Source organism: Canis lupus, chromosome 22 (assembly GCF_011100685.1).
Source record: "Canis lupus familiaris isolate Mischka breed German Shepherd chromosome 22, alternate assembly UU_Cfam_GSD_1.0, whole genome shotgun sequence".
NCBI classification, from domain to species: Eukaryota; Metazoa; Chordata; class Mammalia; order Carnivora; family Canidae; genus Canis; species Canis lupus.
Genome location: NC_049243.1, coordinates 58,621,284 through 58,637,451, shown reverse-complemented (window position 1 = coordinate 58,637,451; position 16,168 = coordinate 58,621,284). Strand labels below are relative to the sequence as shown.

The window sequence follows — 16,168 nt, the reverse complement described above, 5'->3', positions numbered from 1 at the left end:
AACAGTGGCCTCAGACAGGTCGTGCATCTCTCTGATATCACACAGCTTGTGTCTCGAGCAGAACCGGTACTTGGGCTGTTTGCCATCGTTCTGATTTCTTGGTTTTGCGTTGTTTTCTGATTGTCGAAAGATACCATGTTTCCAGGTTGTGAGGGAAACAATCACAAAATGATAAACAAACGTCTTGAGGCATATTTTGCAGACATTACGTATTGAGTTTGAATGAGTGCAGACGTCAGTGTATCTCCAATCACATCACAATATGGAACATTCCATCACTCAGAGGGTCCCCTCGGTCCCCTTCCCGGTGGGTTCCAGCCGCTCCCACTCGCCCACCCCTGCCGCCTGATTCCCCACTACATACGAGTTCTGGAACTTCGTCGAGGAGGTACTCTTGCTGTCTTGTCTTCTGTTCTGCGTGCGTTTTGGAGCCCCCCATGCCACTAGGCGTGTCAGTGGTTGGGCTCCTTGCTGTGCCTAATGGCGAGTCACTTCGTCTTCATCCATCCTCCCGATGGTGGACACTTGGGCGGTTTCCAGCTTGCGGCCATTCTAATTAAAGCTGCTGTAAGGGATCCCTGGGTGGCGCAGTGGTTTGGCTCCTGCCTTTGGCCCAGGGCGCGATCCTGGAGACCCGGGATCGAATCCCACGTCGGGCTCCCGGTGCGTGGAGCCTGCTTCTCCCTCTGCCTGTGTCTCTGCCTCTCTCTCTCTCTCTCTCTGTGTGACTATCATAAATAAATAAAAAAAAATTAGAAAAAAAAAGCTGCTGTAAGGATTTGTGTAGCCTTGAGGAGATTGTTTCTTTTCTCTTGGGTAAATATCTAGGGGTGAAATCCTGGGTCAAGGCACAACGGACTTTATAAGCAACAGAGAAGCTGTTCATGAAGGGATCTGTGAAGCGCATGGGCACGAGGGCACGCTTGGTGCTCCTGCCCTCCCTGTAGATGTGGTTTAGCGACAGGACAGGGTCACATGTGGTGCGTGGGCCTTGGCAGGTGGCCGACCTGCAGCCACGTGCACACATGGGTCGGGCACACCCTGTGCTCACGGCCACGAGGCAGTCACAGCAGTCCTTGGCAGGCCAGGCTACTAGGCCAAACTCTAGGTGCTGATACACTGTGTTTGCTTCAATACAGAATGTTCTTGCTGGATTTCACCAATAGTCACCTCCGTCCCATGTAAATCAAATATTACGGGAGCTGTAGCTAGAAAGCAACACGGGTTTGGGGAGCATCTTAGGACTTCTGTTCATCAGGAACAGTTGAGTGTGCCCCTGAGTCCACACTCAACTCTGCGTGAGGCTGTGGGGACCGAGAAGGAGGCGTGGCTGCCCCTGCCCCCGCAGAAGCCTGCCCTCCCTCCTCACTGGAGCCAGCCGGGGTCCGGGACAGAGGTGGCCGTGCAGAAGGAAGACCTGAGAGGCTGAAGGTGCGCACAGCGTGTGGAAAGACGGGACCTGTTTCCCAGGAGCGCGATCAGGCAGCAGCATCCTGGGACGACCTGCCCGAGTCGGATGGCTTTACGCGTGGACACAGCCTCACACATGGTCACCCGGAGTCTGCCAGAGAAGCTGAGTGGAGTGGATGCCTGCTTCTGGATCTCCAAACCCCAGCGTCTCCTCAAAACACACGCTGCTCCTACCGTGATAGGTCTCACAGCCATGAGGGCTGGGGTCCCTGGGGTCGACCATGTGCCCTGGGGAAGGTGGGGGCATCCCGGCAGCGTGGCAGCCCCTGGACACCTTGGCCTGGCAGAGACCTGGAGTTGGATCTGAGCACCTGCTCTGCCCTGACCAAGTGTGTGAACTTGAGTCGTGGTCTCCGCCTTTCTACACCTCAGGAGATTCCTCCCTGAAATGGGTTTGCAGCATAATAAAACCCTGGAGTATGTGATGTGCAAACTGCCCAGCCCCAGGCCCCATATGTAACCTGTGCTCCACAGACACTGCCTGGTCGATCAATACTTCCTCTGCTATTTTAGTATCTTCAGGGAATGAACAGGAAGGAATCGGCTCTTAGCTACAAAGTGTTATTTCTATCTTCACAGACGTTGCATGTGACAGGGTGGCTGCATACCAGGTCGGGAGCGCTTACAGCAGAGTCCAGAGAAACTTATTTAGCTAGTTATTAAAAATATTTAATGTGTATTTATGAATAAGTAACATATTCGCTTTGTCTACAAATATCTATAAAGAGAAACATCGAGAAATCTCTCTTGCACTATTCCCTGCTCATACGTCCCCCACGCCACCCCAAAAACACCTATCAGTGCACAAAACAGAAAATTGAAAATATACATTTTAATTTCCCCATCTTGTTCTTTTAGATAAAAGTTTGTATAATATGCTCACTTCTGTATGTTGCTTTTTAAAAATTATGAATTTGATCTACTTTGGAGATTTTAAAATACCACCAAACAGAGAGCTCCTTATCCTTTCATTTTAAAAAATATTTTATTTGTTTATATGAGAGAGAGAGAGAGAGAGAGAGAGAGAGAGCACAAGCAGGGGGAGAAGGGGAGAAGCAGATTCCACTGAGCCGGGAGCTCGATGTGGGACTCCGTCCCAGGAGCCCGGGATCATGACCTGAGCCGAAGGCAGATGCCTCACCTACTGAGCCACCCAGATGCCCCTGATAGATGTTCTGACAGATGTTCCCTCCATGAGGGGTCCAGCCTACATCCCACCAGCAGTGCACACAGATGACTTCTCAGCCTTCAAAACACAGTGTATATTATTTTACGTAAATGCCTGTAGGTCAAAAATACCTATTTTTGTTTCTCTTATGGTGAGTGAGGTTGAGCATCATTTAATATAATAAAGGATTCTTTGACTTTACTTTTTTTCTTGAAACTATGGTTCACATCATTTTGCAACTTTCTATTAGGTTGTTGGTTCTATGAAAGTGATTTTGAGAAGTTCCATAATAAAACTGCAAATATTTTTTATTAGTTTAACTTTGTTTTTTTTTTTCTCATGGTTTTAAAATTTTGAATGTAATTTTAATTTAAATGTAATTTGTAAAAATGGAATTTTTGACTTGGATTCAATTTTTTCATCTTTTAAAAATGGCTTCAGTATATTCAGTCATTACGTTGATAGTTCTTCTCTGTCACAAGATGATGGAGGACTCCCCTCTGTTTTCTCCTGAAACTTCCATGGTTGCATTTCTCATCTTTGAATCCTTAGGCAAGGATGTGGTGGGGCCAGCTCCCACCAGCTTGCGAAGGCTTGATATCAGCGGCAGACTGGTTTACAGTGTGGAAATTGGCCATGCTGCATAATCACGACTTCGCAACAATTTTTTTTTTTTTTTTTTTTTGGAGAGGCAGTTAGTAAAGTGTTTGGGAATCCACCACTGCCTTTAATCTACTTAGATTTGTAAACAAATAATGTACTTGACCACTTTAGGGTAATGACCTCATCTAGGGCAGGAGGCAGTCAATGGCTTGCAGCCAGCACAGGGAAGGTGCCCAGCAAGGGCCATCTCTGTTGTCATTGACACCTGCCGCCCACGCAGTGGGCCACCCTTGCAGCCCCGCCATGCAGACCCTGGAGGGACTGCTCAGGCTTACCCACACTGCAGGGCAGTGGGGAAGCCAGCTCCTCACGCACGTCCGTGGGACATCCGGGCTCACTGGGTGTCTGTGGGGGGCAGCACAGAATGTGTTCGGATGAAACGTGGTGGAAGAACGGTTGACCTTAGAATATGACCAGCTGTTGGATTTTTTCACATCCTACTTTATCCTACCTTGAGGAATGCCTCATTTTTCCTTGACGTTCAGGCAAGTGGGGACCAGAGAGGTATCCAAGTGAGAAGCATTCACAAGTGTTGGCTCCTGGAGGCTCCCTTTCCCCTCTTGCTTGTCCATAGGGGTGACAGGGCAGGGATGACCTTCCCCTTCTTTCTCAAGCTCACCATGGATTGCCCAGCTGTGATGGTTTTCTTCATATTCCGTTTAAGCTGAATTCCTTCATGAACACGTGCTGGGTGGAGGCAGTCAGTGGTGTTTTTGGAATCCTGAACTCCTGTAGCAATGGCCCTAGGTGGAGTTGTCACTTCAGCAAAAAATTTTTAAAAGACTTATTTATTTATTTGAGAGAGAGAAAGTGGGGGTAGGGTATGTGAGAGAGAGCCTTAAGCAGGCTCCCCCATGAACGGGGTGCCCAAAGACATGGGGTTGATCCCAGGACCCTGAGATCATGACCTGAGCCGAAACCAAGAGTTGGAAGCTGAACTAACTAAGCCATTCAGGTGCCTGTCCTCAGCAAGATTTATTTTTTGAATCAGGTAGTTCTCATAAAAATGGCCTTTTACTTGGGCTCAAACACAAAAAGCATTTTCTCTCTTTAAATTCTTTCCTTTCTTCACCTGGAAAACATGTTAGACACTTTATAGGAACTTTCCTACAAGAGCCCCAAACATTCCAGACACTGCTGGACCCAGAGGCACCCAGCTTGGCCTCTCATGCCTCTGTGCTTTTCTTCTTGTCATCCTCTCCATCCACCTGGAGACTGTTGCTCGTCTGCCAGTCTGAACACACATCCTGTCTCTGCAGCACCCATTCCCCCCCCAGCCTTCTAAGTTGTTGGGCTCTTTCTCAGCACAACACCGACTGCACCTTTGTTCACCTCCCTGAGAGCACCAATCACGTCCTGCTGCAACACTCACCAATCACATCATGTAGCATATTCAGTAATAATGTCCTACTGCAGCACTCACCAATCACATGGTGCTGCAAAACTCACCAATCACGTCCTGCTGCAACACTCACTAATCACATCATATTGCATATTCAGTGATAATGTCCTACGGCAACACTCACCAGTCACGTCCTGCTGCAACATTTACCAGTCAGGTTGTGCTACAACACTCACCAATTATGTCTTACTGCAATGCTCAACAAGCAGGTCATGTTGCATATTCAACAATAACATCCTGCTGCAACACTCAACAATCATGTCATGTTGCACATGCCGTGTTGCACACTCACCATAGATGTCACGTTTCCCTCTGCTATTATATTATCAACTTCTTGAGGATGGGTGAAAATTAAGAAAAAATTTTTTGTTTCGTTTTTAAAAATTTCCTTTGATTCTAGCCTAGTGTACATAAAACACTGTAAATGAATGCTAGCTAATTGAGTGAATACATGAACACATGCACGCACAGATGACCTTTGCTAGCCAGGGAGAAAATAGAAAGAAGAGGAATTGATTTGCTGCAAATTTTAATTAATTAATTAATTAAATATTTTATTTACTTATTCATGAGAGACACACAGAAAGAGAGAGACACAGGCAGAGAGAGAAGCAGGCTCCATGCAGGGAGCCCGATGCGGGACTCGATCCCCGGACCCCGGGATTACACCCCAGGCTGAAGGCAGACGCTCAACCACTGAGCCACCCAGACATCTCGCAAATTTTCTTTATTTAAAAATTAGATAAATTTTTAAATTTATCAGCTGATAAAACTGTTTGGTCTTTCACTGCGTCTTCCTCCCTATCTTTCAAGCTCTGTGTCTCCCTAGGATCTCAAGAAAACATATTCCCCAGGGATAAGGCTGGCTGGCATTAGGTTCCTATTGCTGCTGTAAGAGATCGGTGCCAAGTCAGGGGCTTGAACAAATGCATGTTTGTCATCTTATGGCTCTTTAGGTTTGAAGTCTGAATGGAAATCAAGTTGTCAGCTGGGCTGCCTCCTCCTCCAGGCTTCAGTGGGGAATTGGTGTCCTTGCTTGTTCCAGCGTCCAGAGGCTGCCATCTTCCTTGGCCGTGACCCATTCCCTTTGTCTTCCATGTGAGCAAGGGCTGGTCGGGTTCCTTTGACACTCTCCACGCTGACTCTGTCTCTGTAGTCACAGCTGCCTCTCCCATCTCCCACTTCCACTTTTAAAGACCGTATGGCTTTATCATGGATCCATGCAGGATAGGCCAGGATAACCTCTCTATTCTAAGGTCAACCGATGAGCCACCTTAATTCCATTTTTAAACCTTGGTGGTCCTTTGGTAGGTAAGGGAATATATTCAGGGGTCCCTGGGACTAGCACGTGGACATCTTTAGGGGGTCATTGCTCTGTTAACCGCAGAGCCTGCAAATGTGGCTTGCTGCATTTGGCAAAGCAAGAGAACACGCAGTAGGTGTGCCAGCACGGCCAGAGGACATCACCTTGTGTGGCTGGGCACCTGGGCAAGCCTTACACACAGGCATGTGGTAGGAATTTGGGAGGGCAGTGAGTTCCAGTGATAGAACCACTCCTCACTGTGGCATATCCTCCTGTGCATTGCCACAGAACCATGGAATTCAAGAACACAGCAATGTCCTCATGAAGTTTTGAAGTAGAATTAGAGCTGGGAACCCTGGCTGTAGCCCTTGAACAGCGGCTCTCCAAAAACTTGGCACAGTTCACCTCCCCAGATCCCCATTTTCCAGAAGAAAACTACTTCTGAGGTAATAAGAGAGTGTTGCATTGTTTGTTTTCTCTATTGTTGTTGGTGGTGGGAAGGTGCGATGAACTATTTGAGAAACAGGACAGTGGATGCAGCTTGTACGAACTGAAAGAAATGAATTTTTCGTGTCCACATCGGAAAACTATACACTAAAAATATTGTTCGTGCAACTTTGAATCACTAACCACCGTAGAGTTTAAAACGTTCCTCACAAACACATTTATAAGTAGGTGAAACATGATCATGTGAAAGCAGGAATTGCTCATAGCAATTGTTCGACCTGTGACAGGAGCCCAACATTGGCCTGAACTCTAGGACATGTCAAACAGGACGTTAGAACCAGAGTTTTTAGTTAGATGCTGAAGTAGCACCTTCGGGGCACTTGGAGAGGTGGAATCTTTAATTTACAAATTTCCACTTGAAGTGACTCTTTGTTTCCTCTCCTCAGATTACTGGTGACTGGCTCTTGGTCAGTTATTGAGTATCTACATATGTGTGCATCGTTCGCTGGAGCCACTGAGGAAATGATTAGTTCTTGGCTTTGCAGGAAGGAAGACATCTTTGCCCATAGGTGGACTGTGGACACCTTTTAGAAAGAACTCAAACCACAAAACTGTATAATTTAAGTCATGGATGAGAACTGAGAGTGCACCTGCTCTAAGAGCCCTTCAGCTGAGCCCCACCAGAGCCTGCGTTCAGCTGGCAACCATCAAGCAATGGCAGCAAAACACATGAAGAAAGGAAGGATGGATACAAGATTTTCATTAAAAGTTTCTCCATTTTCCCTTAAATCTTTGGTGCCTGCTTTTTCTCTTGTATCAAGCACAGCACTTTCCACAACTTTACTTATCACAGACATATGTGTAGAGGCACATGTACACATATGTACCTGCCATGTACAGGCACGCACCAGCACATACATGTAGGCGTACTTTACCCTCCTGTAGACTATGTGTACTATCTCAGCCCTCCACGGTGTTCTATAAAGTTTCAGGCACTCTGCCATTTGCACAAACCTGAAAATTTTGATCAGATCCAGTTGCTTCTCCTGGGCTGCATCTGTAGGTCTTCTGACAGATGATCTTCAGGTAGCAAATGCTAAGGAACACGTCAGGCACCATCCCTTGGTACTAGGCAGCCTACTTCATCACTAGTCAAATCATGTTTCTAGATTTTTTTTTTTCTGTTGGCCAGTCTTGTCCTTCCTGTGTCTTTTTAGTACTGGTCATGCCCTGCAGAGCACAGAGGGCATCTACTCCTCACAGTTTACTACGACATCCTCCCCGTATGTGTAGACAGTGCAAATGTCTTCCCTTTGACTGCTTTTTCTCAGGCCAGAGGCCACCATGTAGTGAAGGAAAGAAGAGAGTCCAATTATGGCCTGAGCAAGACCCTCAATTCATTTGTGACCAAAGGAACGGTCCTGCCCTGCCTAACTCATAGAGGGGCATCACTGACCGGGGGGACAGGCATGAAACACAGAGTCCTTATTCTAAGAGGAATGTGAGCCAGGACCTGGGCTCTCGACCTGGGCTCTCCCAGGCTCTTGCATTGTTCCTAAGAGCACCCACGACTAAGCTCATTATATTCATGAGGTGCTGCTGTTCAGAATATAGCAGGACAGTACTCTCCACACATAGGATGTCCCACATCTGTTTTTTTTTTTTTTTTTGAAGAATGGCAAGAATTTTATGAAGCTGGAATCAATCTTTGTACAGCAGATAGAATATGTTGCTCTGAGGGGTGAACCTGCTGGAAACATCCATCCTGTTGCTGAATGCTCTGTGTCAAAGCAACAATGACCAGATAGGTGGAAGACCAGATGGGTAGAAGGCACAGTCCTGCTCTCCAGAGTTGACCGAACAGTTGAGAGGTCAGCACGTGAGACGAGACACCAGTGTGAGATGTTACCCATGGATGGGTCACCCAGGGAACGCAGGCCTGGCGGCGGCGAGGCAAACTGGCAGACACAAAATGGTCAAGTTCCTGAGAGAAATGGGACTGGCCCATAGTAGGACAGGGGAAGAGAAGAGGCTAGTGCCGGCTTAGTTCCTTGAATAAGAGGCTAGTTCATGTGAGGTCTTTACAGCAGCGCACAGTTGCAGGAAGTTGGATATTTGGAGGATTCAGCTCAGCCTGGGAAGGGAAACTTGCCGTTTCCCCAAATGTCTCCTAGAGTTGTTTTCAGACATTGAACACTTACTCTTCCCTTGGTCATTCATTTAGCCAGAATAATTTCACCAACCCCCAGGGGACAGATGCGGGGGACACCAGTGTAAATGTGTCCGTGTCTCCCTTTGAGGAGCTCCCAGTCTAGCTATAAATAAAGAGCACCCTCTCTCTGATTTTATCATCACGTGTTCTGGGCCTCATTGGAGGTATGTCCAGAGTGATCCTGGGACACCGACAGGAAGCAGCTCCCCACGCCAAACAAGGGCTCTGAGAGGGTCCACCTAGCAGGTGGCATTGAAGCTGGCTGAGGATGGATATAAAGTGTTCCCGAGATAATGCAGACAGAGGGCATGACAGACCAAGAAAGCTACCTAAGAAGTCCGTGGAGATGCCACGTACAGTCTCTGGGGCAGTGGCAGACTTGGATGTGGCTCCAGGGTGGTTTTCACGGTCAGAAAGTGCATCCCCGGCGTGTGGATTGAGAGCTGCCTTCCTTGGTGCTTCTGCTCTAAGCCTTTGGTTAGAGAGCGAGGGATGGGGCTGTGGGTTTTGAGCAAGGGAGGAGTGGAAATAGAGCCTGGCTCAGACCATATGGTGGCTTTAGAACACATCCACAGGGGCACTTGGCTGGCTCAGTGGTTGAGCGTCTGCCTTCAGCTCAGGGCGTGATCCTGGGGTCCTGGGATTGAGTCCTGCATCGGGCTCCCTGAGGGGAGCCTGCTTGTCCCTCTGCCTGTGTCTCTGCCTCTCTGTGTCTCTCATGAATGAAAAAATACAATCTATAAAAAAATACATGCACAAATTCTTTCTCCCCCCTTTAAGAGGTGGATCTCAATTACCCTCCCTCTGAGGGTGGGCTGGACTCAGTGATGTGCTTCTAACACAGAGAAACCGGTGGAGGGGATGATGTGTGATTTCAGAGACAAGGTCATAGGAAGTCCCCCACGGTTCCTCTTGGCAGTCTCTCTGGGGTCACGCACGCTGCAGGAAGCCAGGTGCATGCCACACAGACACTCAGGTGGCCCTCTGGAGAGACCGTGTGATGAGGACTTGAGTGCTCCAGCCACCAGCTGTGGGAGCAATGTTCAAGGCAGGTCCTTGGCTCTCTCAGGCCATGAGCCAGAAACACCCTATATTCATCATATACTGCATTTTCTGATGTCTGACATTGGGGGTCCTGCTGACCCTGGAAAGACGGACCCCCACCCCGCCAGGGCTGGCCATTTCCTAAAAGGTCCATTCAGGCAGCTACAACTAGAATACTGCCAACAGGGGCTTAGAAACAGCAGAATGCATTTCTCGAGGTCCCGGAGACTGGGAAGTCGGGGATCAGCATTCTGGCAGATTCCGTGTTGGGTGAGAGCCTCTTTCTGGCGCTTCCTCTGCGGCCCCGTATGACAGGCTTGGTGCCCCTCCTCTCGGGGATCTCTGAGCAGAACTTTCCAACGGCGATTGTCGTCCTCTGGTCTGTGGGCCTCAGCACACCTGAACAAAAATAAAACCTGCATCTGAAACATACCCAGCTTACCTCTTCTCAAATTCCCGTGCCCTGGAAACCGTGAGATGAGACGTGTTTGTTGTCGGAAGCAGTGAGTTTTGTGGCCATATGCTGTCAGCAGCGGGTAGCGGATACTTGTGGAGGCCTACAGGTTTAGAAGTTAGGGACATGCTAGGGGTTTCAAGGAGAACAACGTTCTGCATTTCCGTTAGAAACGGCACCTCTGGCAGTTGTCGGAGACGGTAGGAGAGGGCGCACCTGCCAGACCCACAGACCCACATGGCAAGTCTGGCCCGTTATCTTGTTAATAAGACATCTGAACCCTGTGGCCTAAGTCTATAACTTTGAAAAGAACACAAGGAGTGGTTGACTTATTTTATTTGCAACCCTCCAAAGCATTCTGTCTCGGCAATGCCTCTTACGGTGACACTTATCTTCCCTTGGAGGGCCATCCCAACAAAGACCCGGTGTGGGCAAGTGTCCCTTCTCACCTGATTTTCCCCAATCACTCTGAAGAGTCCAAACACCTTGTGATATTTTTCCTTCGCTGTGGCTTTTGCCTTATTTTAGTTTAGTGACATGAGAAGGCCTGACCTGAGGGTCAGCGCTAAAAACGTGTGTGTGTGTGTGTGTGTGTGTGTGTTGGGGGGGCGTGTTCGCTGCACTGGGAAGATGAGGTGTGGGGCCAAGCTGGCAGCCCCTTCCTGTGTCCCGGGGGCATCCCTCTGGAGCCCAGGCTGGGCCCGGCGGGTATCCCCGCAGCAGGAGGAGTGGGCGGGAGGGCGGGCCCCAGGATGGCTCAAGCACTAACAGTCTGGGCATCACGGCGCGGCCGCTCCCATCTGAGGGTGCCGCCTGCACACTCCTGACTGAACTCCTATGCTGTAGCCTGTGAGAAGGGACCGGAGCAGATCAGTTGGGTAATAATAACCACAGACCACCAGCGGATGGTGGAAGTACCATGATGAGGCAGGGAGAAGTATGCTTCTAGAACCGACTGGACTTAGAAACAGCACAAAGCCATTTTCTTGGACTCAGAGGAAGATAGAAATGTGAGGTTGGCCGACTGGTCTCTCTGGCAGAGCCCAAGGCCCTGAGCAGACCAGGAGGCCTCCGGGGAGGCCCTAGTGGGCTTCCTGATGCCCCTGAAGGTTGCAGCGAGGTCCACGGTGCAGGGATGTGACACGGCCGCAGCAGACAGGACCACTGGTTGGGGCTTCACCTGCATTCAGGGCGCTGGCTCCATTCTTGCTGCCTGGTGCACAGCTGGAGGAGGATTCACGTCCTAGGACGGCGCAGTGTGGCCGTGAGAAGCCACAGAGCGGGGAGCAGGCCACATCACCCAGCCCTCCAGACACGGGGGCAGCAAGCCCCCCACTTGCACCACTGCATGGGGATGGATAAGCCGGCGGTGCTTCTGAGTGCGGCCTCAGGCTCCTGGCTCCCGTCCACCGCCACGGCCCCATGCGTCCTTCCTGCCCCACGCCAGAGGCTGCATGGTCCTCCCGACCAGGGCGGAGACCACCGGCCTTCTCCAGGACGGCCCGCGGTCGCCCTCCCACTAGGTGGCAGCACACTCCGTGGAAAGCGGGTGGAGGCCCCGCCAACCCAGTGCCCTTCCCCGGGAGGGGAGGGCGGCTCTGCAGGGGGAAGGCCTGGCCTCCGCCGCCCTCTGTGGTGCTCCCACCTGGCCGCTGCCACGGCCGGCTCCCACGCTCGAATGTGCACACACACACACAGAAACACACAAGCACACACACACACGTGCACACCCAGTGGTACATAGGTGTTTGCACACACAGATGTATACACATGCGTGTACACCCTGTGATGGTCTGAATGCGTGTGTTCTCTGAAAGGTCACATGTTGGAGTCCCCATCCTCAGTGTGACGGTATTTGCAGTGGGGTTTTGAGAGGTGATTCAGGTCAGGTGGGGTTTTGAGGGGGAGGCCCCCATGATAGAATCAGCATTCCTGTAAGGGAGACCCTGGAGAGCCCCCGGGGCCCTTCCACAGTGTGCGGACACAGTGAGAAGGCTGTGGCTGGAGGAGGCCCTCCCGGGCGGTGCCGACTCCCATCCTGGTTGCCAGCCCCCAGGACCATGAGAAATACATCTGTTGTTTACAAGCCGTCCTGTCTGTGAACCCCGTTCCAGCAGTCAGAATGGGCTGGGTACTCATGGGCACACACACGTGCACACCCATAGACTCGCTCACACATGGGGGTGTGGGCACACTCCCCCTGCCAGCATCCCCCTTAGACCATGCTGTGCTGGTCACTCTGAAGGTCAGGGAGATGGTGGCTATGGCTGCCCTGCCCTTGGGTCAGTCTCACTGTTGGTCAACATCTCATTAATGAGCTTTGAGCATATTAAGTGACAGGGGCGTGATCTTGCTTCCCCGAGTGATCCCCAGACCAGAGGGCTCCAGCTCGTCGGAGTGACAGGGAGGTGCTGACTGGGGCCGCCTGCCTCCAGCCCCACACCAGGTCTATATTAGGGGACTCTGCGGTGCTGTGGCATGCTGCCCCACCCCCGGGCCTGCCCCTGACATTCGCTGGGGGGACGCCTCGTGGGTGACTCACCCGGCATCCACAGAGAGTGACCAGGGATACCAGAAATGCTAACGAGTCCGTCAGGGCCTTGGCACTGCCCTCTGGACTTGCAAACACCCGAAGCATGTGACCACAGGCCTCTGGATCCTAATTCCTACAGCCTCTTGTTGGGCGGCTGCCAGGCTTGTGACAAAGTGATCCGTTAGTGCAGGGCCAGGAGTGAGCCCTGGAGACCAGATGCCGGCAGGGCCCGATGAGCCTGGCACTTCCTGGGTGGCCGGGAGGGCCGGTGCTGCCTCTGTGTGGAGTGACAGTGTTTTGGGCCCCACTGTCCTCACTAGAAAACCAAGGTCACAACTGTCTCTGTTTCCTAGGGGTGGCCCTAGGATAAGAGAAGCTGACTGTCTCAGTCCCGAAGGTGGGAAGTCTGAAGGTGTTGGCTGGGACAGGTGCTGTCTGAAGGTGCTGAGACCTTGGGCCTCTTTCACTCCTGGGCTACTGGTGGCCTCAGTCCTCCTGGGCCTCTGCTCACATGACCTCTGCCCGCGTCTGTGCCAGGACCCTGGTCACCAGGTTAGAGCCCCTCTACTCCAGTACGGCCCCGTCTGAATGTGGTGGCATCTGCAAAGACCCAGTTTCCAAACAGCCTCACCTGCAGGTCCAAGGGTCGGGTCGTGGACCTCCCCCTTTTGGGACCTCAGTCAACAAGATTGTGAGGCCTGCAGATCATGCATCATCGGAGGTTATTACTGAGCTGCTAACCAACAATCCTGCTGTCCCATAACTTTAAAATCAATGGTGTAAATGAAGGAAGTACAGCTTTGGGAGCTGCCCACCAGCCCGCATCCCGAGGCCTCGAGGATGTGCCTGAGCTGCCTGGAAGCCCCGTGAGGGGCAGCCCAGCACTTCTCTGGTCTCCTGCTGCTCGGGGTCTGCTTGGCTCGTGTTCCCCAGGGACCCTCAGAGGTCTGATATGCCTTCACGAGGGCCCAGGGCCCTGAAGAAGGTGTGGATAGAGGGCTTCCTTCCTGGGGGCCACGGCTCAGCCCCCGACCCAGATCCAGCTGCAAGCGCTTGCTGCAGAGCTCCTGGCACCAGGGCCTTCCAGAACATGGTCGGTGGTCTTGTCCCAGCCTTGGCTCCCTGAAATGCAGAGACCGCCCACAGAGCCAGCGTGGTGTCCTGGAGAGCCTGTGGGGCTCCGCGATGGAGGCTTGCCACCCGCACGGCCGAGCCCACGCCATCCCAGTCGCCTCCCAGCGCCGCCCACCGCAGGTGAAGCTCCCCTGCCTGCCTATGTGAGAGAGCAGCTGCCCTGCAGCCTCGCGGGCAGCCCATCCTCTCTCTCTCTCTCTTTTAAGATTTTATTTATTTATTCATGAGAGACAGAGAGAGAGAGAGAGAGAGAGAGAGAGGCAGAGACACAGGCAGAGAAAGAAGCAGGCTCCATGCAGGGAGCCCGATGTGGGACTTGATCCCTGGTCTCCAGGATCATGCCCTGGGCCAGAGGCAGATGCTCAACCACTGAGCCTGTCCTCCTACGTGACCATTCCACAGAACATCTGCTGTTTCTGCACTTTCTTCTTGACCTGGGCCTCATTGCTCACATCAGTGTCACTTATGTGCCCCAGCTGCCGTCGTGGGGTCAGGTTAGCCCGCAACTACCTAACAAGGCCACGTCCGTGGACCAACATGAACATCATGCCAGTATTAATGCCAATTTCTGTCAAAGCTGGCCTCACACTTGGAAGGAATGAGAGGAGCCGTTAATGAATCAGGAGTACTTGGCGTGAAGCTAACAGCCCCAGGACCTGAGGCCACAGTGAACAGGGCTCCGAGGGCAGGCTGCTGGGCGTGGAGACTGGCCCGGTCACCCACCAGCTCTGCGGCGACGGGCCGGCGTGCCACCACCAGGCCCTGTCTGACCACGCGTCCGCTGGGGTACTGGGAGGACCTGTCTCCTGAGCGTGCCCTGTGGGAACCCGTGTCTGGTTTCTCACCCGTTACCTGCTGCGTGGAAGCTACTGGTTACAAATAACCATAGGCGTTCACAGAAACTGTGGAGACAAACTGTGAGACAAAATGGTAGAAAGCCCAGGGTTTGGAATGGAGTCTGTCACCCTCCCACTGGGTTTCCTCAGAAGGGTTTGTACAACTGCTCCCGACCTCAGCCATGGCGTCCCTCACGTGGGACAACGGTGACGGTCCTTGCTCAGTGCCATGAGCTTCCAGTCAGTAAGAAGACATGCAAACCTTGTTCCGATATTGCTTATAATGAAAGAAAGTTGACAGCTACTATGTCCATGGGAAATAGAATGAATGAGGCTGTCGTGTGCCAAGCTGTACATGACATAAGTAAGGCCGCGAGAAGGTTCCTGACTGGGGAAGCTGAGTAGGGGTGGTCCCAGCCAGCTGGTAGGAGGGTCCTGAAGAGGCTCAGAGGCTGGCCGAGACTTGGGACTTAGGACTTGAGTTGGAGTGGCTCATTCTTTTCAAGCAAGTGTACAATGAGTAGTTGTGCCCTGTGCATGGAGGGACTTGGGGCTGACCTCCTCCTCTGGGCCCTCTTGTGAGTGTTTAAAGGGCCAAACCCCGCAGCAGGCCTGTGTCCTTATCCCTCCCACCTGTGGCTCCTGTCCCGTGCTTTAAAATGTGGCATGTTGGAAATGCAAACAAGCTGGTAGGTCATGGCGCCTAATCTCATACTGGCCATAGCCTTGGTAGGCTGTGATAGCTTTCCACATAAAGTTGAAAAGGGCACCACGTGTAGTATTCCTGCCATATTGTGGGGGAAGACTTTTTTCCTAAAGTATTGTGGGAACTGTGTGTGAGGAATGCAGGACTTTTCGTGGTGGCGGTAGTGGCAATGATCAAACTTGAGCATCATTAAAAAGGCATGAAGAGAAATTCACAGAAGGCTTGCTAAATATCACTGGAATCTGCAAGGCCCAGGATAGCTTCTGAGAAGGAGCATGCACCGTGCAGGGGCTTGAAATGCAAGAGGTCAGGGTCATGGTGCAGGGGACGGTGGGCTCCTCCCAGGGACCTGCCTTCCAGCTCACCCTCGTGGGAACAGGGCCAGGAAACCCAGTGCCTTGAGAAGGGAGAGGACGCCAAGTCTGGCTCCCAGAGGGCAGACATTACTTCCTTTTTCTCAAAAGCAAGCAGATGGTCCAACACAATGGTGTGCCAGGTGTGGTCCCTGGACCAGCAGAGCATCAGCGGGGATCTTGTCACCGATATGGGTCCCAGCGCCACAACCCTGATCTTCCAGATGAGCATCTCCAAGGATGTCCCAACAACCATTTTAAGCAAGGGTTTTGGATGGTTGGCATGAGAGAAACTCTGCTTCATTTAAATATCAGGTTGAAGCCAAATATTTACTCAAAGCTACAGGAGTTATAAAAAAAACCTCTTTTATCCAGTTATTCCCTCTTTAGGAATTTATTTTCATTTCTAGAAACTTATTCTATGGACACACTCACAGAAGTGT

The 16,168-nt window shown here is 51.4% G+C and overlaps 1 long non-coding RNA gene across 1 annotated transcript; it reads left to right on the top strand.

The window, feature by feature from the left end:
- The first annotated feature begins 259 nt into the window (after nt 1-259).
- Nucleotides 260-7,202, top strand: LOC111091774. The gene is made up of 4 exons (XR_005376098.1): nt 260-388; nt 5,660-5,801; nt 6,295-6,452; nt 6,900-7,202. It is a non-coding gene; the product is annotated as an uncharacterized LOC111091774 (long non-coding RNA).
- Nucleotides 7,203-16,168: the final 8,966 nt, after the last annotated feature.